We start from the raw sequence: 26,097 nt of genomic DNA on the forward strand, positions 1-26,097 counted from the left end.
TTTACATATGATTTCTCAAGTTTTTGGCCCAAAAGGAAGAGTTTTGTAGTGTTTGAATTGAGTTTAGAAGCTTGGAGGTGAATATGGAAATTCCAAAATTTGACCTCCACGCTCGAGCGACAAATCGTGTGCTCGAGCGACCACCTTTATTTCTGCACTTCCGCTCGAGCGACCAAAAGCTCGCTCGAGCGTAAAATGCATTCTCCCAGAGGTTTGCGTGTTTTGCAGACCGCTCGAGCGACAAAATTTGCGCTCGAGCGAGGGCATGAATCTTACGCTCGAGCGAGCGTCAAGCGAACATCGAATGGAAAAATCAAGATTAAAACATAATAATAAGGATAAGAAGAAGATACACAAGAAAGGATTAAGTTAATGTTTCCGGGAGTGTAATTCTGTATGTATTCGTTTAGTAACTGTGTAGGTCATTGTAGACACCCCATTTTTTACCGACCTTGAGACTCAGACGTCACCAGTTGAGCGCTCGGTGATATTGCATATTGTGCTCGTTCAGAAGTTTCAGAGTCTCGGCTGCGAGCCTTGCCTCCGGACTTCCGGACTCTTTTGTGCTTTGCCTCGATTTGCGAACCAGGCTCTGTTTTCTCTGTTTTCTCTTCCCAAAGGGAGGGAGAGGCCTCGTAGATCATCTCTTAGTGGCCGTAGCCTACGTTTCATGGTCGTAGGCCGTTTTGCCCGTTTGGAGTCTGGTTTTCGGTTTTTTTGGAGCCGTTGGCCGTGTGCCTCGGTTCGGGACCGCTTAACCACCTCCGTTTGCTCCAGTTTTTTGGCATGCATCTTATTTACTCCCTTTTGAGGGACACTGCGGTCTGAGAGACCAACTTCGTGGTCGGACACCACTTCCGGTGCCAAACAGCCCACTTTCGAGGCCCCGAACTGCGTGTTTTGGCTCCCGAACCTTCATTATGCATTTTTGGGCTCCGACCCAAACTTGAGTTAGTCATATTTTGAGGTCCTTTTCATGTTTTATTCAGGACCTTTTGCTGTTTGAGATCTCCTACTGCCACTTGCTTCTTTACCCCTCTTTTAGGCCTTTTCTTGCATGATGGTTTAGGCCTACTTGTATTTATTTTCGTGGCTTGTCATAAACTACAAAGTGTCTTATTTTGAGTCCCTCTTCAACTTTGTTGAAGGTCTCTCTTCGGTTTGAGATCTCCTACTATCACTTGCCCCTTTATCCCCCTTTTAGGCCAATTTTGGGGGGAAATTTGAATTTCATTTCCCCCCCATTTTTCCCCCTCTTTTCCACCCTCTTGTGTCTATATAACAGACCCCCCAGCTGTGTTTTAGGGGTTAGAAAATTTTGGTTTGGAGCTCTCACATTAAATCTCTCTCTCTCTACTCTAAGCCTTAAAAAACCCTTTTGATTCTTACACCATTTCCTCACCATCACCTAGCACCACATCACCACTCCATTCTAGCAGCTTGGAGGGTCTTCTCAGAGCTTAGGAGGCAGCATTTCTTGGTCCAAAATGCTGTCAAAGATTAGTCTTCAAGGGTAAGTCCTCTTCTCCCCTTTTTGACCCTTTTCTTGGTTCACATCTTAGCTCTTTGTGCTTGCATGTTGGGGCTCCGACCCTAACTGAAAATATCATTTTTTTGAGCTCTATTTCATGTTTTTTTAAGGGCCTCTCACTGTTTCAGGCTCCCTTTTTGCACTTGCTTCATTACCTCCTTTGTATGCCATTTTCTTGCATATTATTTTAGGCCTATATGTAAACTGTTTTGAGCTCTAGTCCGAACTGTAAAGAAGCTTATTTTGAGCTGTTATTCAACATTGTTGAAGGGCTCATCACTGTTTGTGGCTTCCTTTTGCCACTTGCCTTTATATCCCTCTTTTGGCCTCATTTTTGCATGATTTGTTAGCCCATTGTGTTTGTGTTTCTGGACTTTCGTCCAAACTGTAAATGGCCTTATTTTGACCCCCTCTTCATGTTTTATCAAGGGTCTTTTGCTGTTTGATGTTTCCTTTTTCCTCCTTGTGTTTAGACCTCTTTTTAGGCCTTATTTTGTATAGTATTTTGAGCATGCTTGTGTACTGTTTTTGGCTCGGCCACCAACTGTAGAATACCATATTTTGGGCCCCTCTTCAACATTGTAGAAGGGCCCTTCTCTGTTTAGGGACAGAAGCTGACACTTGCTTCATTATCTCTCTTTCGGGGCCATTTTTGCATGCTAGCTTAGCCCCATTCGTGTTCACTATTTGGCCTTGATTAAAACTGTAAATATGCTTGTTTTGGGACTGCCTTGAATCTGTCTTCATGGTTCATGATCAAATAATGCATGCTTTGTATAGCTATAGGTCATTGCGTATGCCTAATTTTGCATTTCGGGTACCATTTCATGCATCGGGTGTCATGTTTCCATGATTCGGGGCTGTTTTGCATCATATTTCGCTTCTGAAATTTTCATGTTTGCATATCATATTTCATGCCTTGCCATGTCTTGTTAGAGCGGCATTTGGTGCCTTAGGGTCGGTCCTCGGTTTGCGTGCATGCGTGCACGCATCTCGAGTGTCTCATTTTCATCTCATGGCCTCTTATGTGAGTGTGGCTGAGGTCCACTCATGTTGGTGTAAGCCCATATTGCATTGTGTATGCCATTTCATTTCATAGCATTGTGTATGTTAGGTTGTATGTTAGTGCATTGTGTATGCCATGTTATCATCGTGCATTGTGTATGCCATCTCATAGCATTGTGCATGCTAGGTTGTATATTAGTTGCATTCATGCATGTCATGCATATTGCATTGTGCTTGGGATAGGAGTTAGCTCGAGCACGGGAAACGAGGGACGTTTCGTACTTCGAGTAACGAAACGTGTCTCAATTCCTCGGTCGCTGACACTCCGGATTATCCATGATGGAGTCTAGGCCTTGTTGTGTCCATATGTGCATTCATTTCAGATTGAATCGTGCAAATCGTCTCCTCGGCCATCATGCATCGAGATGCGTGATTGGTGGCACGAGGATCGAGGACTACATTCCCCGAAGGGTAGTCATACATACATATGTGAAAATACTTTGCCACGCCCCTCTCTTGCTCTCTGTTACAGCAAATCAAGAGTCAACAGCCTTCCGGAGCTTGGCACTCATCCCAAGAACAATTGCAAACAGAGGCTAATTGAGGCATCGCAAGGGATTTCCGCGCAAGGCAACCCGAACATGCATCATTCATCATCCGGGGCGGAGTCGAGGCAGTCCCTAGCTTGCATGCTAGTTTACAGCTTACCTAGTTTAATTAGTTAATTAATTAGGATTTTGTAATTCTTTGGACTGTAATATTTATTCGGGACTGTATATTATTTATTCGGACCGTCTACGCGAGGGCATAACTGTAATAAGTGTGTGTGTGTGTGATGTATATCTTCCAACCCCACGTCTTTCTCCCTTTTATTTACCAGCTTATGATGGTTAGATTAGGGCATGTTTCAATTAGCACACAGTATGATAGCATGTTTGCATTCATTCATCTGTTTTGCATGCACCGGGCTCGGCGCATCATACTAACTGCATTGTATTTTCAATTCCAAGTTGAATACATGTTAGTTGTAGCATTTCATATGCCATGTCTAGAATAGCCGAGCCTGCTATAGTTGCATTTTTGCATGTGTTGCATTAGGCATTTTTGTATAATTAGGATCATGCATGGATTTCTAATTGGTTTCTATTTTGGCTTGGAGTACTCGGTAAGTTTTATGCTTTAGCATCCTTGCATGCGTGTGAGTGACTGCCATGAATAGCATGCTTACCATGAGGCTATATGCTTATGTGATATAACTGCCTAAATGCCTGTGGGTGAAGGTTGGGTTATTTGAATTGGAACAATTCATCAAATGTGTGTTTTAAGCCCACTAGATAGTGGCAAAATCATGTTTTTCTAAGCCCACCTGAGGGTGGCAAATCCACGTCTTAGCCTACTTGCGAGTAGCACCATCAAACCATTTTCAAACAAACAAACATGAAATGTTTTGTTCCAATTCAGACGATCCAGTCTATACTTGTATGCTGTGCGCATCACATAGTAAATCTAGGCTAATAACCGGAATAAGAACACACAATGTTTTCGAAACTTGATATCATGGTTAGTAGAGGCCGATCTTTGATCGGGCGAGCGGGGGTGCTCACGAAGTGACCTTCCCCAATCGTACCCAAGTTCCTGAGCCGAGGCAACTTTGGTGATGACGGACACGTGGCCTTAGGCAAACGAGTCAGGGTTTCCTAAATTTCCCAAAATAAAATATTTAGGTGGCGACTCTGTATCTGGCAAAGCAGTCCATGTTTGGAACTTCTTTCAAAATCTATTTTCTCAAAACGATTTGCCGGATTTGGACTCTTTGGTTCAGATTAAGAACCGTGACAATTTGAGAGTCCTGAGCTGTAGTGGGCCCAATATCGAACGGAACGAGGGAGCTCGTCCTTCCCGGCGCGTTCGGGGACGTCTACAGTCATGCGCCGCAACACGTCTAATTTGCCCATTCTATCTGTTTACCTTGGAGCCCTCTGTTAATTGTGAGTAATAACTTTGTAAAGCTATGTTCAATTTGTAAGTATTTTCTGAATAATATAAGATGATCTGTTTTCTGCAATATTATTTCTGTATAAATGAATGGTTGTCCAATGTTTCTGAAATATATTCGTGGCATCATTAGCTTCAGATGACATCTGTTATCTGTTCTATTACGTCCTAATTATGGGTCAACTGTACATCTTATGAGCCAACTGTTATGGATCTTTATGTATACGTCCCATTTATGGGCCAACTATACGTCTCATGAGCCAACTATACCGTCTTCGTGCACGTGAGTCAACTGTATACCTTTATGGCCATCCGTTTATGGATCAAATGTTTCTAGTAGTGCTAATGGACATACCACGTATGATTAATTGCAAATTCTGATTATGAGTATGATTCTGAATCTATTTCTGTTATGAACTATGATTTCTGAACATGATTATGAATCCATTTCTGATAACTACTGAATTCTGTTTTCTATAACTATTATGGACAGCATTCATTAAACCTTTTACTCTGTTATTATTCACTGGGCTCCAGCTCACTATTTATATTATGTATGTAGGTGATTAGGCACGTGACCAGGCCCAGAGTTGATGGCCTAAGATTCTGTTTTGTCAGCCACCCTATAGCGATCCCGATTTTACCTTCATTGTTTAATTGTAATATATGACAACTTTTCAAAGATTATGCATGATTATACTAGATTCATCTCATTAGTAAGATACATGTACATCAATTAGATGGTGACTAATCATTGATACCTATATATACAATGTATAGAAGACTAATGCTAATACATTGAATGTGATGGATTTATTATGAATGAATCTTAGAGATGCATTATGTTTCTATTATGAATATGTAAGATACATTAATCTATCTAATGAATTCATTAATATAGAAGATGCATTATGTATCATGAATGTATGAGATACATTAATCAATTTAATGAAGTTCATTGAATGAATAACTTGAGAGTTTCTCTCTCTAGACTACATCTTCTCTCTATAAATACATCTAGTTCTAGTGATCTTCTACCCTAGTTCCTTTGTATTGAGTGTGGAGCTTCCCTTGATCTTCATTTTAATCTGAAAGTTTGGCGATTTGGAGTACTTTGGTTTTTGGCCTTCATTTTCTCCATTTGAGGTAGGGATTTCTTTGTTCTTTTTCAATACTCCGTCTATAGATAGACATGTGGTAATTTTGTATTGCATGAAAATCATATCCGTGTTGGATTTGTTTGAAAATCATGAGGGGAACCTAGGGTTGGTTGTTTGAGAATGGTTTTGTTACCATTGACTGTGGTTTGGACTAATTAGAGAATAAAGTTAGCATGTTATTGTTGAAAGAAGAGAAAGCCCTAAATTATATTTTGATTTGGTAAAATAAAAAGGGTTTATGGTTGAACAATGTTGGTAAATTTCTATTGTTAATATGAGTTGTGTAGAAGGTGTTAACAGTTAAAGGATTAATTATGGTATTGGAGTTATTTTGAAATGAACGTATTGAATCAAGTTGGGTTATGGCTTATTATCCATGGAATTGATTTTGTAAAATGAAGAGAATGTAATTGGTTTTGTGAAAAGGGAAAAGTGTTTTTGGAATAAGTGATGGAACATGTTGACTTGAAAAATTAAGAAAGTTGATCTTGAAAATGGTAAATGAAATGTTAACTCTATGTGAGTCTCAGAAAATAAATTTGAGAATTGAACTATTGTATCATGAGTGTTGAATACACACATTTGGGGGTTTTATCCTTACCTATCGTACTAGTGTCGTTGTTGGGTTTAAGGATTGCTTGAGAGTTGAGTCTCTTTTATTAGGTGTACTGAATACATGCATCTAGAGGTTTTGTCCTTGGTCATCGGTGGAGGATGACATTGTTGTGTTGAATTGTGATGTATGTGTTACACTTGTGTTGGGTAAACATTATTGAATAGTTTATGTGTATGTATTACACTTGTTATTTATGCTTTGTTGTATTGAGGAATTTGTACATGATAATCGCTTATATACATTGTTTTGTGTGGGAGGAGATAGGGGATGTACTCCACGGTTTAGGAGAAGATAGGGGATGGACCTCTAAACCGGATTTTGTTTGGGAGGAGATAGGGGATGGACTCCATTAGCATCACTATATGTGTGCTTATTGATATTAGAAGTGTTTTTGTTTGATATTGATACAGCACTAAAATGTGTATCATTTGTGAAGTATAGAAGTGTTTTTGGTTGATATTGATACAATACTAAAATGTGTATCATTTGTGAAGTATGGAAGTGTTTTTATCTGAGATTGATACAGTACTAAAATGTGTATCTATTATGAGGTATGAAATGTTTAAAATGAGTTATTATCTCGCTTATCGCTTGGCGTATCCTTAGCTTACTGTGCATATAGCCGGTAGAGCAGAGTTTTAATTGTTATCGTCAGTGTATCTAAGTATGTTATGGATTGCGATGGTTACAGTTTTGAAAGGCCGAGCTGCCTCATTTGTGGATTATATACATGTTGATGATTTGTTATTTCCCTTTTATTTAAGGCATACATGTATTGATATGAATGTATTGGGAACAAACCAAAATGCCATTTTGAGATTTTGGAAAGTGTGAAGGAAAAGGGGGTATTTGTGAACATGTTTTCAAAAAAGGTCATTTTGTTGTAAGTACGGAAAATGGGGGAAAAGTAATGGGCTTGGTGAAATTGTTTTTTTTCTAAAACTGTTATAGTCATGAAAGTTTGGAAAATTGGGTAATAAAAAGGGAAAAAAAAAAAAAAAGGTGAACCGCTTATAGCGTCGAATGAAATGGCTGTTTTCGAGAAAAGTTCATACTTATGTATATTTTGTATAAACTGCCACATTACTATTCTAGTATGAGAATGAACATTCATGATCATAGCTATCTGTAAGTTGTTATTGTTAGAGATCATGTTGAGATCCCTACTGGACTATATGTTCATCCCACGTTGTTGAATCTTTTTCAGGTGATAGCCAGGATGTTCTACAAGGTTGGATCTTCTTATTTGTTGGCCACGGGGCCTCTTTTGTGTTGGCGGAATGCCATTTATGTAAAAAGGGTTATACCCTTCTTCTTGACTTTTAATGATGTAAGCCCAAGGGCAATTTATTTAGTGTACTCATGTTGTATTTACTTGCATACGAATGAGAGCAATGTTATTCACTTCTACAAGTTGAATATACAAGTTTATTTCCGCATGTTATCTCTGAAATGGAATTAAGTAAATGAAATTGGTAATACTTTGAGTAATAAAAAGTGGGGCGTGACACTTTGCGTCTCCCGAGGAGGTTCCAGATTAAGTCAAGCATTGTGGCCTTGTTTCACAAACATTTAAAACTTTGTTTTCTTTTGGATTTTGAACAAGTTTTTGGTTATCTGTACATAAGATGACGTAAAATTACTGTACCTATGTGACGTCACGTATATGTTATGAGTTTAAAAATTATTTTGTCTCATGTATGTTTGCACAGCTCAATGGAAGTTGTACTTTATATGTTTGTTTCTACAGCCCCTATCTATATGTTATTCTATTCAAAGGCCTTTGGTAATCTAAGGATTACTGGCCGGTTATGACGCTAAACCTATGGAGACAGGTTTGGGTCGTCACACTTGTACTTGGCACGTGCCTACTCGTTTGGGTTTACTCGACGATGGATTGCTGGAGCCCAATGGGCCTAAGCTGAATTTGGCCCATCAAAGATAGGTTTGGATGTGCCATGTTTACCAATTAGTAAGTCCATTTATTCGGCTCCCACAATTATCTATAAAACAATTTCGTTAAAGCATTTCAACAAGCATATAATGAGCATACGCGATAGGAGATTTTACAAAACAAAGTCAAACATATGATTCAAACATGACATAAGACTAGTGAAATAAGCAATAATGTGCAGAGTTAAGAGCTTTCATGGAACACTTCACATGCACAAAAATGACCACAAAAAATAATAAGGAAACAATGAATGTGGATATGAGAGAGAGAGAGAGAGGGTGACTGAAGCTGGTGATGGATTAGCAAGACGAGACAACATCAATGCAATTTGGCAGAGGCTTAGGCTTGGGTTAACTTTTTGACTTTTTATGAAAAAATATGTATTAAAAAATTGTATAAATAAGTGTGTAAGAAAAGATAATATAGTACGTCGTACGGATTGTAGTGCAGTCGGCTTGGTGAATACATGGGAAAAGATTGCCTCCTTTTCAGGCTTTGATTGGACGGTGTTGTTCGGCTTGTAGGGGCCCATCACGGATCCCGTTTTTCTAATCGAAACCGTTCGATGTGTAGAACTCGTCGAGTACTATATGCTTACAAAAAAATCACGTTGATTGACTATCGATAACTATTTGATCGTGCTAGTTTTTTTTGTCAATTGTTAACTATAACACCATCTAATTCTTATACAAAACTGATTTGATCATTTAGTTAGCGATATCCGATATATGTGATTTTTTTACAAGCATATAAAACTAGACGAGTTCTACATCTTGAACGATTCGGATTATCAAAACGGGACCCATGATAGGCCCCCACGGGCCTAACTTTACCATCCAACTTAGTGAATGTACACATACAAATTTTTTTTTTTTTTCCTTTCACTGAAGTTGGCCTGACGGCAGTACATTGATAGCCAAAAAGTTGATTTGTATTTAATATTTATATATTAATTTTTTTATATTTTTTTAGTACATATTGATAACTTTTTTAATAACTTTTAAATTTTTTAATTTTTTTATATTTATCAAATCAACGCTTAATTTTTAACTTATTTCTCAAAACAAACGTTAGAGAGAGAAATGTAAAGGGCCGGAGGAGTTGTAGGAAAAAGGGCGACATCAGAAAGAGGGAGGGAGAGAGAGAGAGAGAGAGTTGTGGTCATAGTTGTGGTCTTGGGAGACAAGGGCATGAATAAGGAATGGAACGACATTGTTTTGAGGGCCATGACAGAATCAGGCCTCCATAATTTTTTACTAAATTTTCAATAGGACGCAGTTTCCTCTAATTTGAAATGGAAAAAATTATTAGGCCACTGTGGTTTCTAAGCGTGTAACTTTTACATATCTTTAGCACATTTTTATGTCAATAAACAACGACGACGAAAAAAATATATATATTGAAACAATGTACTAGTAATAGAGCACGGCATAACATTAACTTATAATATTTTATACCAATTATAGGTCTATTTAAAAAAAATAAATTAAAAATCAATTTTTTTAAAAAAAGATTAATACTCTCTCCGTCTCAAAATATTAGTCTCTTATTCTATATTTCATTATCTCGAAATATTAGTACATTTTTAAAAATCAAGTAATAAAATGTAATTATAACAATTGATATTTTTTAAAAATATACTATCAAAGAATAATTTTAAAAAATTAATATTTTTAAATTCTTGAAAAGAAATCATTATTTTAAGATCTATGAAGTAAATTTCTTCTTTCTTTTTTTTTTTCTTTTTTTTTGTTATAGAAAAATCCTTCCTACCCTTCCGTAGGTTCAAGGCTCCCTTACAGAGATCATCAGGGTGTCATATTAACCGTTTCAAGCAAAGAGACTATAACCTGGGAACTTGTCCCGACCTCCCAAGACAAGTTCCGCTTAAGCCAAGACTCGCACAGCAGGGGAGCATTGAACCCACACCAAGTGTTGATTAGACAAGTTAAAATCTAACATGTTAACCAACTATGCTTCTCCCAGAAGATTAGCCCAAGAGATGAGGGAATTGGAAATGTGACCTTAAGACTTAAATCCCAAATCTTAACCATAATGCCACCCACTCTTGAGTTAATGGAGTAAATTTCAACTCAAAGGAAATCATATTATTAGGTAAAATAGACCGTAAATGTGATGGATACGTCTATCTACATCAATCATTGTCTAAATATAATAACAACAATGTTAGAAATCATTAATTTTGGAACTCTAAAAAGACCGCTAATAACATGACACTCAATAAAAAAAAAAAAAATACAACATCAAGATCAAAACATTAAATCATTTATGATAAAACTTACTGCCACATCATTAACGATAACACTAATTAATGCTCCCACTCATTTTCCATATAATAATTGCCCCTCAACGAGGGTACACACAAAACCAAAAACAAGGGGATGAGTCCCAATGCTTAATGGATCCCTTTTCTTGGGTGTCCCAAACATTGCTCAGAGTGGGCCAAATGTTTGATATTAGTTGAGGAATTCATGGTGGTTCACTTGTTACTGTGACTTCAGACAAAGTTAACTGATTTCCACCCTTGATATCCAACATATTGAATAGGAAGAACAAAGCAATCCATGTCTTGTTGTTATCTCTCTCTCTCTCTCTCTCTCACATTGCAATCCCATTTTACTGTTTAGATTTGTCTTTTTCTTGAGAATTTGGAGGGAAAGGGGGGTCTCATAGCAACAGAGTTACCCTCATGCTTTCCATTACATATACTTCCAGGGAACAAACCCAACAGAATCTCATGGATGAGCCGTACAATCTCATGTGACATCTTACCAGTCATGTATTTGTGGCTCCCCTCCTATGAGACTTGGTATTTTTTTCTTACATATGGGTCATCCCAAAAGCATGTTCTTTCACATCATTCATTCTCAATATACATAAATGTTATTTATCTTGTGAAAAAAGATATTCTGAAAAATATTGAAAATTGGAACTTAAACTACACATTAATAGTGACTATTTTTTAAATGATTTGGTTCCTTTCAAGTTAACAGATATCCTCTGAAATTTGGAGAATATCTGCAAGTTTAATAATTTTGGTATATGTGAGTTCTTTTAAGGTTTTAATCCACGTAATAATTTAATTTTATTTAATAATTTGTTAATTATAGGGTTAATCATGCCTCATTGTAATTTTTTAAAAATAATTACATATAGATAATGAAAGAAAGTTTATAATTTTAATTATTAATATTTATAAGGTTTATCATTAATTTATAATTATATTTTTAAAATGCCACTAATATGATATTTTCCATTAACTATATATATATATATATATATATATATTATCGTCATCTTTGTTCATTCTTGTATCTTTATACAATTTGTATTAGTTTCAATCTATTTAAATTCATTAAAATAGAATTCGATATAATTATGTTAAAATTGTATTTTTTAAAATTTTAAAAGAAAAAGTAGTCTAGCTTACCTTATAATATAAGAGCATCAATATCAGCCTCTTCAAAATTTTAGTTAAATTATAACTTAAAAAGTCATTTTTCTATTTTGGCTAGTCACTCCCCACTGTATCAAACTCTCTATTTTAACTCAATTCTATTAAAATATTTGTTATTCTTTTTTTTTATAATTAAATTGATGAGGTATGAACTAAACAATTCTTATGTTTTACAAAAGGTAAAACTGGAGGGAAAAAAAAATTGCCGTTGACGGATTGACCGGCCGGATGTCCGATAACACACAACTAACGATGAACAGTACCTCGCTTGTTGTAGCGAGATACCATAGCACTCGTATATTAACGGTGAACAGTAGCGAACCTGATGCAGACCCTTTTTGATAAACAATACCATTCATCTATCTAAAAAATGGGTTTAGTTAGTTTGATACGAATACTCTAATAGAACTCCATCGCTGAGTCATAAAAATACGTAAAACCAACGAGGAAAAATTTATGGTGTGCATTTCTATATGAACCTTATCATAAATTGACGAAATTTTATTATAAAATTTTGTAATATCAATTATAAAATACATAATTTTGTTACAAATTAATATAATAAAATGTCTAAAATTTTATAATTGATGTTATAAAAATTTGTGACTTTAGAATAATGTTTGAGAGCTCGAAATTCTTCCCCCCTAATTCCCTAATGCCCAAAACGACGTCGTTTTGGGCATTTTCTTTTCTTTTCTTTTTTCCTTTTTCCTTCATCTTCTTCAGGCAGCTCTGAGACCAGGAGAGGAAGAGAAAGAGAGATGGAGAGGGAGAGGGAGAGGGAGAGGCAGGTCGCAGCTCGTCGCCATCGCAGAGAAGAGCTCGTCGCCGGGATGTCGCAGCTCGTCGTCCCCGTCGTCGTCCAGCCCAGCCCGATCGCCGCCCAGCCTAGCTCCGCTTCTGCCCAGCCCCGCATCTGCCCAGCCCCGCCTCTGTCTCCTCCTCCCCTGTGATTATGGCCCCCTCCAGTTCCTCTCCTCCTCCTCCTCCTCCTCCTCCTCCTTCCTCCTTCCTTCTCTTCTCCTTCTTCCTTCTGATTTTCTGCTTCTGAAACCAAAAAAAAAAAAATTAGGGGGATTCGGGGAGCTCATTTTCGAGCTCCCTAGCATGACCGGTGACTTTATTAGGATATTTTTTGTTATACTAATTTGTAAGAAGATTACTCATTTTATGATTGATATTATAAAATTTATAATAAATTTACACCAATTTATAATAAAATATACTCCTTCCGTCCCAAAATATTAATATCTTATTCCATTTTTCATTGTCCCAAACTATTAATTCCTTTTCAAAAATTAAAGATTAAAATAATATGAATTTTCTATTTTGTCTTTTTTTAAATTCATTAACAACATAAAAAGTACAATCATGACAATTAATATTCTCAAAAAAATGTATTATTAAAAGGTAATTTTGAAAAAAATCATATTTCTAAAGTGTAATAATTGTACTACTAAAGAAATTTAAATTTTTCAAAATAGACTATTATTTTGGGACTGAGGGAGTATCTGGTAGGGGTGAGCAGCGGATATTCTGATCTGCCTAAACCAAACCGAACCGAACCGAACCGATCCGCCACATTTTAGACGGATGCATGATCACGACCAGACGGTTGCGGATTAATTTTTTCCAATTCACATAGTTTTGGATGGATGGCGGATTTGAGATTACTTTGACCGCAACTGAGCCGTCAAACCACAAGCACTCCTACCAATTTGTAAGACTTTGTGTTTTCAATTTGTTTAAATATTCTATTTATATTTTCAATTGAAAAAAAATTTAGATATTCTGTTGTCTTTTTAATTTGAAAATCCTTTTATCAAATGGAAAGTGTTGATATTTGGTATTTTTGTGTAGAAAATATAAAGTTTAATTTTTTCATTTTTTTAAAAATCAAATTAAATAGTTTTTGAATAAAAAAAAGTAATAAAATAGTTTTGATAATGCATGATTTTTTTATATGTATTTATTATTGATATTTAACAATTTACTTGATAATCTTTTAGTTATGTTGAGTTGGATTGTTATCCCAAAAAAAATGTTTACAAGATATTATATTATATTCAAAATTTATAAAAGTTTAAACCGTCAAACCAATTCGCATTCATCAGTCAATTCGTCAATCCACATTAATCAATCTAGAGGATAAATACGGATTGATTTTTTTTCAATCTACTAATCTAATAGATGAATAACAAATTAAAAAATTTTCGGTCACAAACGAACAGCAAACACCCTAATACACGCTACACAAGCTTTCCCAACCAACAAGCTACCAAACATTAGATGGACTAACAAACTCATTTGTTTGGTACACGCATAACAAATATAGGCAGTTTGATGAACTAATTCTCCTTCTTTCTGCAATTAACAAACCTTGTCTCGTTCTGATTTGGTTAAGTTTAAAGGGAATTACATTTTAATGGGATAAAAAAAAATTACACAAATATAGAGGGGGTGTGATCACACTTGTACTCACATCCTTTCATTAATATCCCATCACAAAATTATATACACCCAATATATTTTTGTAACTTTTTTTTTGTCACATTGTATTAAAATGGAGGAACTATATACAGATAAGAGTTAAAAAAAAGTTACAAATATATGAAGAGTATAAATATATTTATGATAAAATATAAATGAAAAACTGTAACACCCTCTTATATATGATAATTTTTTTTTCTTTTCTCTTATATACATGTAATTTCTCTATTAAAATTCTTCTATAGTTTAAGGTCGTTTGGTAATAACCTTTTTAGTTGATTTTTTAATTTTTTTAGCCTCAAATTTTTTTATTTGTTCAATTTTTTTATTTGAATTTTTTAACTTTTTAACTTTGGAATAATAAACTTTTTATTATTCTTTCAACTTTTTAATTTTTTGATTTTTTGATTTTTTGATTTTTTTTTGTCTTTTTATAATTATTTTGTCCAGATAATTTGCCAAACCAGGCTTAATGAGCTTAATTATTGTGCTGTTCCTGCAGGGAAGTCATGATATGACACTGACAAGCCTTTATATATTGTATTCTTGGATTATATTTTGTACCTCTGATCAATCCAAGTGGGAATGGGTTTCTCAGCTGAGGGCGTGGGGCTCTGTTGTCTTCTTACTAAGGTTTTCAGATGGGTGCGTCACGCTCAATAAAGTAGATGTGGAGCCAAGCCCAACAACTAATCAGCTTAAAGAAAAAGGTTGGGACCTTTTTTTTAGGGAATCCCACCACCTCTGTCATTAGTAAATTTTTTATTTTATTTTCTCTCTGACTAACATGTCACTGTAAAAATTATACAGATAAAGATAATAATAATAATAATAACAACAATGATTCATCCCACTAAAAACATCACTACTAATAGCACTAATGTATTAAAAAAGTAATAAATAAATAAATAAATACAACTCCAAGACCAAAACATCACATCATTAATAGCGGGACCCACTGCCACCTAATTAGTGGGAGCACTAATTAGTGCTCTCAAGCATTAATAAAAAATTATACAGATAAAGATAATAATAATAATAATAATAATAATAATAATAATAGTAATAAAGAGGTTGTATCATTTCTAAAGGGCAAATTACATTTTACCACTTAAAATAACGGTTTGGATTGTATGTATTTTATAATTAAAAATAATAATATAATTTTAATTTTTTTAAAATATAACTAAGAAAAAAATGTTATAACTAAAACAATATGATGCATAACAAAATAATTTATAAAACATAATTAGAATAATATTATAACTGAGAAAAAATAAATAAACATAACTAAAAAAGAAAATAGCTAATCAGGGTTACATGCAGGCCTTGTTTGGAAAGTTAACTATTTTAATAAGCTATTTTAATAGGTTAAAATTTTTATGTTTAGAAAGATTGTTAGATTTTTTTGTAATTAGATGTAATGTTTGTGAAAAAAAAATGAAATGATTATAAATTTTATGTAACATTTTTTCTTATTGGCTATTTTAGTCATTTTCTTTTTGTGGATTTTAACCCAATAAAAACTAAAACCCAACTTGCCAAATAAGGCCATAGTACACCTGATCAGAACCTAAATATTATACATTTAGCCAGCTAACATACACTTTATTAGTTCATTTATTTGTATCATTTATTTGTAATATTTTTATAATATTACATATATATATAAATTGTTATATATATTATATTTTTAATATAATTTATATTATATTATATTATGTTAGATAAGTAATAAAATGAAACACAAATAATAATAAAAAAAGGTGCCGGTTTCACCGACACCAAAATTGTGTATATGTATTATATAATTACTAGTGTATGCCCGTGCCTAAAGGCACGGTGTAAATAATATTGTGATTAAAATATAATTTTAATTTATATGTATCATGTTAAAATTTATGAAGTCTAACATTTTTTTATTCTTCTTAAAGAATTTTCTACAATTTTATTTTAAGGACACTTTCTATAGAATTTAATTAAAATAACAACTCCCCCTAGCCTTAATGCAAATCAAAATAGTAAAATGTAAAGTAAAAAGAAATAAAAATTTATAACTCGTGCCTAAAGGCACTCTCAACAATTTTTTTGGTACCTCACACTCTACAAAACTCAATTAAAATGAATTAATTCAAAATGACAACAATTTCATTGCATTACATAACTCAATTAAAATAAATCAATTCAGAATAACAACAATTTCACTGCATAGAACTCAACTATAACAAATCAATTCAAAATGACATACTTCATGCATAAGAAGAATGGTGAATGAACATTTTGGTACAAAAGAATAATCATTATAGCTAGTAAAAAACAAATAAACTAATCATCCAGTCAAGAATGAAAGACCAATCATTAACACACATAGAAAAAAGCAACACAACCACAACGTTTCTAATGTTGATCAGTCACCTGTAACAAATCACTCCAACACTTGAATTCGACTTTAAAAGATTAGCTAAAAGAAATCATAACAGGAAAACTCATTCAAAATATTTATGAGAAACGGAAAAATCAATAATTATGAATTAAGAGAAATTGAACATAAAAAAATTTCTAACATAACTCTTCTTGATAAAAGCACCAGTGTCTTCCCCAATTTACCCGCAATTATCAAACTAAATAACAGCAATTATCACATTCATAAGTATGTGATCAAAATACATGATTCCTTAGAAGGCTAACCCCCCCTTCCCCCCCTCCTCCCCATTTAAAAAAAATAACCATTAAAAAAATGTAACACTTAAGGAAATCCAAACAATCGAAACTGACTATTGCCAACAAAAGCTAAGAGGCAAAACAACCTATTGTATTAAAACTAAAAAAATAGGATACCTAGTCAAGGTTCCTCACCTTCATAAGTATGAAAGTGTATTGTAGATAATTGGTTAATTCTCTCCAAAAAAATTTGCCTTGAGTTGTAATGGAGTATTATAGAACTAAATAGGAAAAGCAATATGAAGTCTTGCACTTCCTTTTACGTCCGTAGAGTTTAAAAAAAAAAAAAAGGACAATACTTCTAAATGCCTTCGAGAATTACCAAATGCATCCATCACTACAATCTGTGAATTAGTATTATAAAAGATTGATTCAATTCCTTCGACTTTACAGTTTGTTCACAGAAAGCCACATAAGAAAAGTTAATTGAAGTAAGCATGTTAAATAAATAAATAGGCATTGAAGTAAAAGTCAATTGAACAAAATTATTGACTACATCATGCATGATTTCATTAGACAGTGATGAGACTACTTGAATATTTCAAATCTAAGATCTTACACAATCATTAATAGTACGTTATTCCCTGTTTCTCACTTAATCCCATTAAAAGAAATAAACTTAGAAATTACGAATGTATTTAAACTAATTAAAAAAATCCATGAGATCCATGGCCATCAAAGCCGCCATCTTGTTGTGCCCTTGGGTCAATATTCACTTATCTAGCTTTTCATTGGAAGACAAATCCGGAATATGCAAACCAAAAAAAAAAAAGAAAATCCTACATGCGAGAACAAATTTAAATTTTTTGTTTGTGATGAACATAACAAATCTAGTAGTTCATGGCAAAACTAATATTACACCTATTACTACATTCCTAAGTATGTATCAGTGTCGGAATTAAGAAAAGACCACAATGTTGCATTCAATTATTCGAACATGAGGAGCTTTCAGCATGATTTTTTTTTCTCTAGTTCATAAATAAGCAGACTTTATTAAAAAGTATCAAGATGACGCAAAGAATACAAAAAATCAGCCCCCAAAGGGATAACAAAGCGAAGAAATCAAATCATTCACAAAATCTACAAAAGCCAAAACATCTGGATCAACAAAAACATTGACTTATTGGCTTATTCGGATCACACCACCTCTCTACTATCTATACATTTTTTGTAATAAGTCAAAAAATCAGCTTATGAGCCACATATAAACTTGACAAAACACAACCTATAGGTAACATAAAGCAAAAGTTTAACAACAATACTAATATTATGAAGCATCAATTGAATTGTAATGTTAAATAAATAAATAAATAAAAATTCAAGAACCATACCAATTGATAAGAATTTTATTCAAGAACCATCCCGGGACGAAAAAAAATTGCAATGTCAACACTTTGAAAGTTGTTGAACCTCTTTTAAAATTTTAAAAAAATAAAATAAAATAAAATAAAAAAACTTTTGTTACTAAATAAAAAATTCAGCATCTCACCAAAAAATAAAAGATAAGAAAGAAAGATGCGTAAATTATCAAAGGAAGAATATATCAAAATAGTCCTTAAACTAATCTAGCGAAGGACCTGTGCCTAAAGGCACTCCCCAACCAAAATGAACCGTAAATTATCAACATCTGATATTCCTTAAACTCATTGTTAGCCTCACACTCCATTTTTAAACCTCAACAGTCCTCAAAGATTCAATTTCCTCAAGAAAATCAAATTAAGGATATTAATGCAACAAAGTTCACTCTTCACCCAAAAAAAGGTTCACTCTAAATGGTTAACAACAAAGTCCAAAACAACGAATAAAAATAAAAAATAAAAGAAAAGAAAAGCAAGCAGACAAATACAAATCTAAATAAAGGAGCCCTCATATGATCTAAACAACAATGCTATGAATATAGATGTTTAAAAACAAACCCAAAATAGAATTGTAAACATACACCAAATCAAAATCAAATTAGAAAACAAAGGCACATGAGGATCTCATCACAGCTTGAGTTGAAAATAGAAATGTTTTTAGAGATCTATTAGTTATTATAATGGGAAAAGGAAAAAACCAAAAAAGGAAAAGCTCATTATGTAATGAAAGAGGCACAAAAATAGTGAAAGAAAAAATTAGAAAACCTAGACAACAAAAATTAGACTTTGATAAGATGGTGGGTAGGAGGAAGGGGCAAAGCTGAGGAGGAGTTGAGAGATATCTAGAATCTGAGATGGGTGAAGTGTTAAAAAATAGACCATTGGATTAAATTAATCTAGACCATCCAAATTGCCACATAGGACAAATATATTTTCAAAATCAGTGTCAGAAATGGACCGTGGATGAAAGGGAGAAGCAATCCTAATCATTGGATCAAATACTACCCTTCCTTGTTATATAGAATTTTCTCTAAAACTAAATATTTGGTTTTTTTCAAATTTATTCCCCCATCACATTGCCACCACCTTCTTTGTCTTTCCCTCCTCTACCGCACACCCACTCTGCCTCACCAACAACTTACCAAACCCATAAAGTTAGAAATTCAATAAAACCAAAGTAAAACAACCAATGTGCTAAAGAAATTTAAAAGCGCATCAACTAATAAAAAACCAAAAACATCAAAATCAACAACCAACAAAAATAATGATTCATTAAGCATAATATGAAAAGTAGATGTCAATGAATACCTTCAATTATTTGGATGATCTCATAAAAGCATAATCATAATTAGTTCAATTATTTCCTGCAGAATAACGCAAAAGATCATCTAGAGGGGATTCCATTGTAGTTCATCAATTATTTACAATAGCTTTTGAATGTGAAAATTTCAAAAATTGATTTAGAAAAAATCCATACCAAAATTGGCATACCTTTGACATAGCTTCACCATTCTACGACCGAAGAACCAAGAGACATTACAAATTCTCCTGTAATACAAATTAAATAAAAAAAATAGATAAAAAATTATATCAGTAATGGGAATGGTTACAAAAAATACAAACAGATTTCATGAACCACGTAAAAAATATTCAAAATTATACAAACAATGATACTACAAAGAACAGAAATTGTGCCTGAGAGAGGAGAGGGAGTTGTAACTTTAGGGGGGGGGAGATCGAGCAAGGCTAGAGTAGATCGGCAAAGTTGGGAAGAGAGTGGTTAGCACTTCATTTTAAAGCCAACTCACCAATAGGATTGGACTATATGATATGCTTCAACAATAGGATTTTAGTTTGAGGTGGTTGTTGATTTTGCATATGAGACCAAAAAAAAAAAAGAAGAGTGGAGAAGGTAGAAGATCCCTCTAATAAAAAATTATACATATTATTTTGAATTTGGATGATAATGTTAGACCCAAAAAACCAATCTCAAACTTTCTTTAACCCATTTACAAATGGATGTTTTCAAACAACATCAAAGAAATATTTACATTTTCAGGGATTAGTAACACAATCTGACTCCAAACAACATCAAAAGAAAATATTAATGAATGTTACCATTTTTCTTACAAATTAATAAATCATACAATTTTTAGATATGCCACATTACCCTATATGCCACATTATAGGTGAAAAGAAGTAAAGATTTTCACTACTCTATAAGTTCACCAACTAAGCAAGCCCATGCACAACATGATTTGTAGGGGAGATTATATAAATAGACTCATGATGGGCCTCTCAAGTTCTCTCATACAAATTTAAACTTGAAAAAAAACCTAACCATTTTGTAAATTACTAAGAAACTTAATTGTCTTTTTTTATTTATTGAATGACATGCAATAATAAAATTTGATTGCATAGAAACGAAAACTATAAGTTTGATTGCATAGAAACCTGACAGACAGTCTCAACAGAATCTTTGAGAAAGAGAGGTCTATTTTTTACAAATCTTGAACATTGAGATCCAAGAGTCATCTCAAGATTTCCTAGCAAACAAACCAAAACACAAAATAAAATCGAGTAATAAATTATCAATTAAAATAAAAAAAATATATCAAAAAAAAAATTAACAAAATAAGTTAAACTTAATTCTAAACTAAAACTATAAGTTTGATTACAAAGAAATATGATAGAGAAACTTAGTCTCAATGGTGACTTTGAGAAAGAGGTCCGTTTTTACTAATCTCAAGCATTGAGATCCAAAAATCATCTCAAGATTTCCTGGCAAGCAAACAAATCAAAAGATAAAGTAAAATCAAGCAATCAAACAATAAATAATATATTTACCAAAAGAAAACCAATCCATTTAAAAAAATCTAGAATTAATAATTAGGGAGAGAAAGAATTAATTATTTGAAGTCAGATTGTTAACAAATCTAGAATTATAACCATGAATTATTTTCCATTACCATATAAATGTTAATCACCTTCTGTTATTTTACTATTCCATGATTCAACAACCATTTATCCCCCCAAATAGAATGCTTATAATTATTTACAATGTACAATTAAAATATGGGAAACTCAATAGCATTTTTGACAATTTTACCATTTACCATTTAGTTGTAACTTGACAAAATGCAGCATGATGTCTTTTTCTGCACACACAAAAATATAGAGAGAGAATGTATTGATATGGTTGTTATCCCAAGTTCTATATATTCCACTCGCATTATGATGGTTGCTCATTTTATTAGGCAATGGCAATGCCAAATGAGAGAAAAACAACAAACAAAATACTTCTAGTTTTATTTAACTGAGAGTTAATTGACATATTAGCTTATGGACTTCACAGTTCATCATTAGCTAGTTGGTGAGGTGACTTATCTCAGAAACGAAAGTCTAGGCAACAACACATTGTCCAACTTATCTATTTAACTGTTGGATCTAAAGTTTGGAATGATCTCAGCCAAACTAACAAAATGTAAGAGATATGGTATGCATATTGCAAAGCATCCAATAGATGGGAAGTGTCTGTTGAATATCATACCACAATAAAAATCAATGGTGATGATTCACCTTGGCACACAGTTCCAGAGGCCTGCAGTTGAAAAAAAGCAAGGAAGTGTCTGTTGGAAGAGGATAGCGTTCAGTTTCGTGTCAGTAACAAATAAAAGATTAAATAAAGCTTCTTTTTTTTTATTTAAAAAAAAAAGTTCAAAATTAAAGGTACCTTGAACATTACATTGTCAACAGTTAAAAAGTACTTAGATGAAACCAATTCAAAACTCTAACTTCAAATGAAACTTTTCCCAAACACAACTGAAGCACGTGCTGTGAGCTGGAGAAAAATAGATATTGCAATTCTCTTGCAAAAACATTGTCTCCAAAATTATTTAGGAAAACATTTGCTCCCATGGAGAGACAGAGAGAGAGACGTGTGTTCAAATTTTGAAATCAGAAAGAGATGAGAGGGGTGTGGGTGAGGGAGAGAAGGAGAGGGTGATTACATTACATTTTGAATTGAATTTTCAGCCTTTGGATTGAATGAATCTAATGGTCTATATTTTGATAAAGGGACAAAAGTCCAAATAGAAGTGAGACATTTTCAACCATTGGATTGAATCAATTTAATGGTACATATTTTGACACATAGACCAAAGTCCTATCAAGATTCAAAAACCTTTCTCCCTTATTATATAGATATACATACTGAAATCATACATAAATAGGGGGTTTAGGGTTTGGAATCATATATATACAGGGGGTTTGGAATCATATATATATAGATATATACATACATATTGGAATCATTCGGCCTCCGAATCTCTGAATCATATATAATCATATATAAAATTATGTATATAATCACATTCACATTCATTCGGGTCATCCATACACATTTATCATATATAATAGTTTAATTTATATACATGATTTGCATTTGAGGCAACCACACACAAACCCCTAATGCATCATAGAACCAATACAAAGAGCTCCACTTTTGATTGAATCCATGTGTGTCCGCATCTACAATTTCACATATATATACATGTGTATTTATGCATATATATCCTCCTAACCCTTAAAGCTAATTGAAGGTATAGATTAGATTTAAAATTACCAGAAGTTAAATTAAATAGTTGAATCAGTACCAGATTTTATCGAGTAATCCCCATAGAAATTACCCAAAAACCATTATGGGCTACGATGATTCTACACTTTTTTACAATCCAGGCACTGAAATCCCAGAACAATACCAAACAACAATTATGTGCAATCATGACTCTATACACTTCAGATAGCTGTCAATTATTGCAAACCAAACAAAAAAGCCCATTTACTTTTTCTTTTTTCTTTTTTTTTAAATCTTTTAATCTTTTAAAAAAAAATCCAACAAAGGCACATCAACAAATCAGAATTAGAACAATATAACACACGAAAAACAAAAATAAAATGCCAATAAAAATCAAACTCATAATACCCAGCAAATCTGCAAAATGGGAAGTGTTGAGTCACCTAGAAACCGATGGATATATATATGAAATTAATAGATCTCATAAAAATCAAATAGAAACAAAACCAATGGATATATAAAAATCAAACTCATAAAAATCAAACTCATTCCACAAAACCAATATATCTCAAATCAAATTAATAGAAACAAAAGGATTAACAAAACAGAAGCAGATCAAATAGCATAAACAAAAAATTAAGGCACATACATAACCAGATTTACACACATATATGCATTAAAATTCACAGGAATGATTGGATTGAAACGAAGAATTGTTGAGTCACCTGGAAACCGATGGAGATGAGATGTTTGGCGCTGAGAAGGAAGCGAGAGTTTTGAGAGGAAGATGTCTCGACAGTTTGGAGGCTGTCGAAACCCTAGTCCCCAAACCTTTTACCACACTCTACCATCAACTGATTTCAAAATGTGTAGCACGTCTAATGGAGAGAGAGAGAGAGAGAGAGAGAGAGAGAGAGAGAGAGAGAGAAAAGGGGGGTCTGATTTTTGAAATCAGAAACCAGAAACAAAGAGATGAGAGTGAGAGAGAGAGAGAGAGGGGGTGTGGGTTGAAAATGGAGTATAACACTGTGAGCCCTTGGATTAAGTTCAATCCAATGGTTAATATTTTGACACACGGATAGAAGTCCCATCAAGGAAAAAAAACTGAGCTTCCTTATTATATAGATATTTATTGTTATAATAATAAAAAATAAAAACAAACAAATAAACAAAATAAAACAAAAAAAAAAAAAAAAACAGACAAAGTAATAAGTGGAGTTGAAAATTTTCAACCATCCTGACAATCCCTATATTTATATATTATAATATTATATTATATTTATTTATTTTATGAAACTTTTTTAATAAATTTACTTTTTAAGAGTTTTATTCCATCTAATTTATATTCTTTTTGATTATTTTATTAGGTCCTATTTGAGATAAGAAGACCAAAATATTCTTTTCATCTACTTATGTTCCATTTAGTTCACATTATTTTCTTATGTTTCAATAAGTCATATGGGTAACATAATTACTAAAATACCCCTAATGTGAATGTTCACACCGTTAATGTGAATGTTCATACCATCAATGTGTAGGGGCTCGGCCCATGTCAATCCTCGTGGGTGCCCGAAAAAATTCGAGTCGGGTTGGGCGGGCCTGGGCCTAGCCCGTTGACAATGTGAATATTCACATTAATAGGAGTATAAAATTGGCCCACGTCCCTGGCAACACGAAACCCGCCCGCGGCCCATGGGCGGCCCGAGGCGGGCTCGATCCGGCCTATTGACAAGGTGAATATTCACATTGGCATGTTAACATTCACATTGATAAGAATACAAAGTTAGCCCACGGCCCATGGGCGGCCAAAAGCCCGCTTGACAATGTGAACATTGACATGTTAACATTCACATTGATAGGAGTGTAAAATTAGCCCGCGTCTCGTGGCTGCCCGAAACCTGCCTACGGCCCGTGGGCGGCCCGGAGCGGGCTCGGCCCGGCCTGTTGACAATATGAATATTCACATTGACATGTTAACATTCACATTGATAAGAGTATAAAATTGGCCAGCGGCCCAGGGCGAGCCCGACCCGGCCCGTTGACAATGTGAATATTCACATTGACATGTTAACATTCACATTGATAAGAGTGTAAAATTGGCCCGCAGCCCGTGGGCGGCCCGAAACCCGACCGCGGCCCGAGGCGGGCTTGGCCCAACCCGTGACAATGTGAATATTCACATTGACATGTTAACATTAATATTGATAAGAGTGTAAAATTTGTCGGCTGCCCGAAGCTTGCCCGCGGCCCGGGATAGGCCTGACCCGGCCCGGCCCGTTGACAATATGAATATTCACATTGACATGTTAACATACACATTGATAGGAATGTAGAATTGGCCCGCAGCCCGTGGGCTGCCCGAAGCCCGCCCACGGCCCGGGGCAGGCTCATTTGGGTCCGGGCCCGAGCATGTCCGAGACCCTAAGCTAGGGCCTAGGTCATCACTTTGAAGCCTGGCCCGACCCATCAGCCCGCTTAAGGCCCATTCAAGGCTCGGTTCGAGGCCCAGCCCGCCCGAGGCGTAATGTCTTTTTTTGTGGAAAATAATAAAATTTTAATAGAAAAAATTAAAAAGAATTAAAAAAATTGGCCAGGCCCGCCCAAGCCCGACCTAAGCTCGAGGCTAGGCCCAGGCCCACCGGCTAGACCCAAGGCTCGATCCATCGGCCCGTACAAAGCCCGAATACCCTTGTGCCAGGGCTAGGGCCTGGGCCTAATTTTTTGGCCCGTGGGCCGGGCCGGGCCGGCCCAAATTTTTTCAGACATCCACAAGGCTCGATATGGGCCGGCCTGGGCTTCTACGCATTGATGATATGAATATTCACATTGACGATGTGAACATTCACATTATGGGTATTTTGGTAATTATGTCTCTCATAGGACTTATTCAAACATAAGAAAATAATGTAAACTAAATAGAATATAAGTAGATAAAAATGGTATTTTGGTCTTCTTACCTCAAATAGGACTTAATAGAATAGTCAAAAAGAACGTAGGCTGCCCGAAGCCCGCCCGTGGCTCGGGAAAGGCTCGTTTGGGCCCGGGCTCGAGCCTAGTCTGAGACCCTAAGCTAGGGCCTGGGCCATCACTTTGAAGCTCGGCCCAACCCGGCCCATCGGCCCAGTTAAGGCCCATTCAAGGCTCGATCCGAGGCCCGGCCCCCAAGCGAGGCCTAGTGTCTTTTTTTGTGGAAAATAATAAAATTTTGGTAGA

At 34.5% G+C, this 26,097-nt stretch overlaps 1 long non-coding RNA gene across 1 annotated transcript; it reads right to left on the reverse strand.

The window, feature by feature from the left end:
* Positions 1–19,555: 19,555 nt before the first annotated feature.
* Positions 19,556–23,973, reverse strand: LOC145802046 (uncharacterized). The gene is made up of 2 exons (XR_014344266.1): positions 23,610–23,973; positions 19,556–19,856 (listed from the first exon to the last, which is right to left on the reverse strand). It is a non-coding gene; the product is annotated as an uncharacterized LOC145802046 (long non-coding RNA).
* Between the last annotated feature and the right edge of the window lie 2,124 nt (positions 23,974–26,097).

Source organism: Camellia sinensis, chromosome 11 (genome assembly GCF_055761805.1).
Source record: "Camellia sinensis isolate YWXY chromosome 11, ASM5576180v1, whole genome shotgun sequence".
Classification (NCBI taxonomy): Eukaryota; Viridiplantae; Streptophyta; class Magnoliopsida; order Ericales; family Theaceae; genus Camellia; species Camellia sinensis.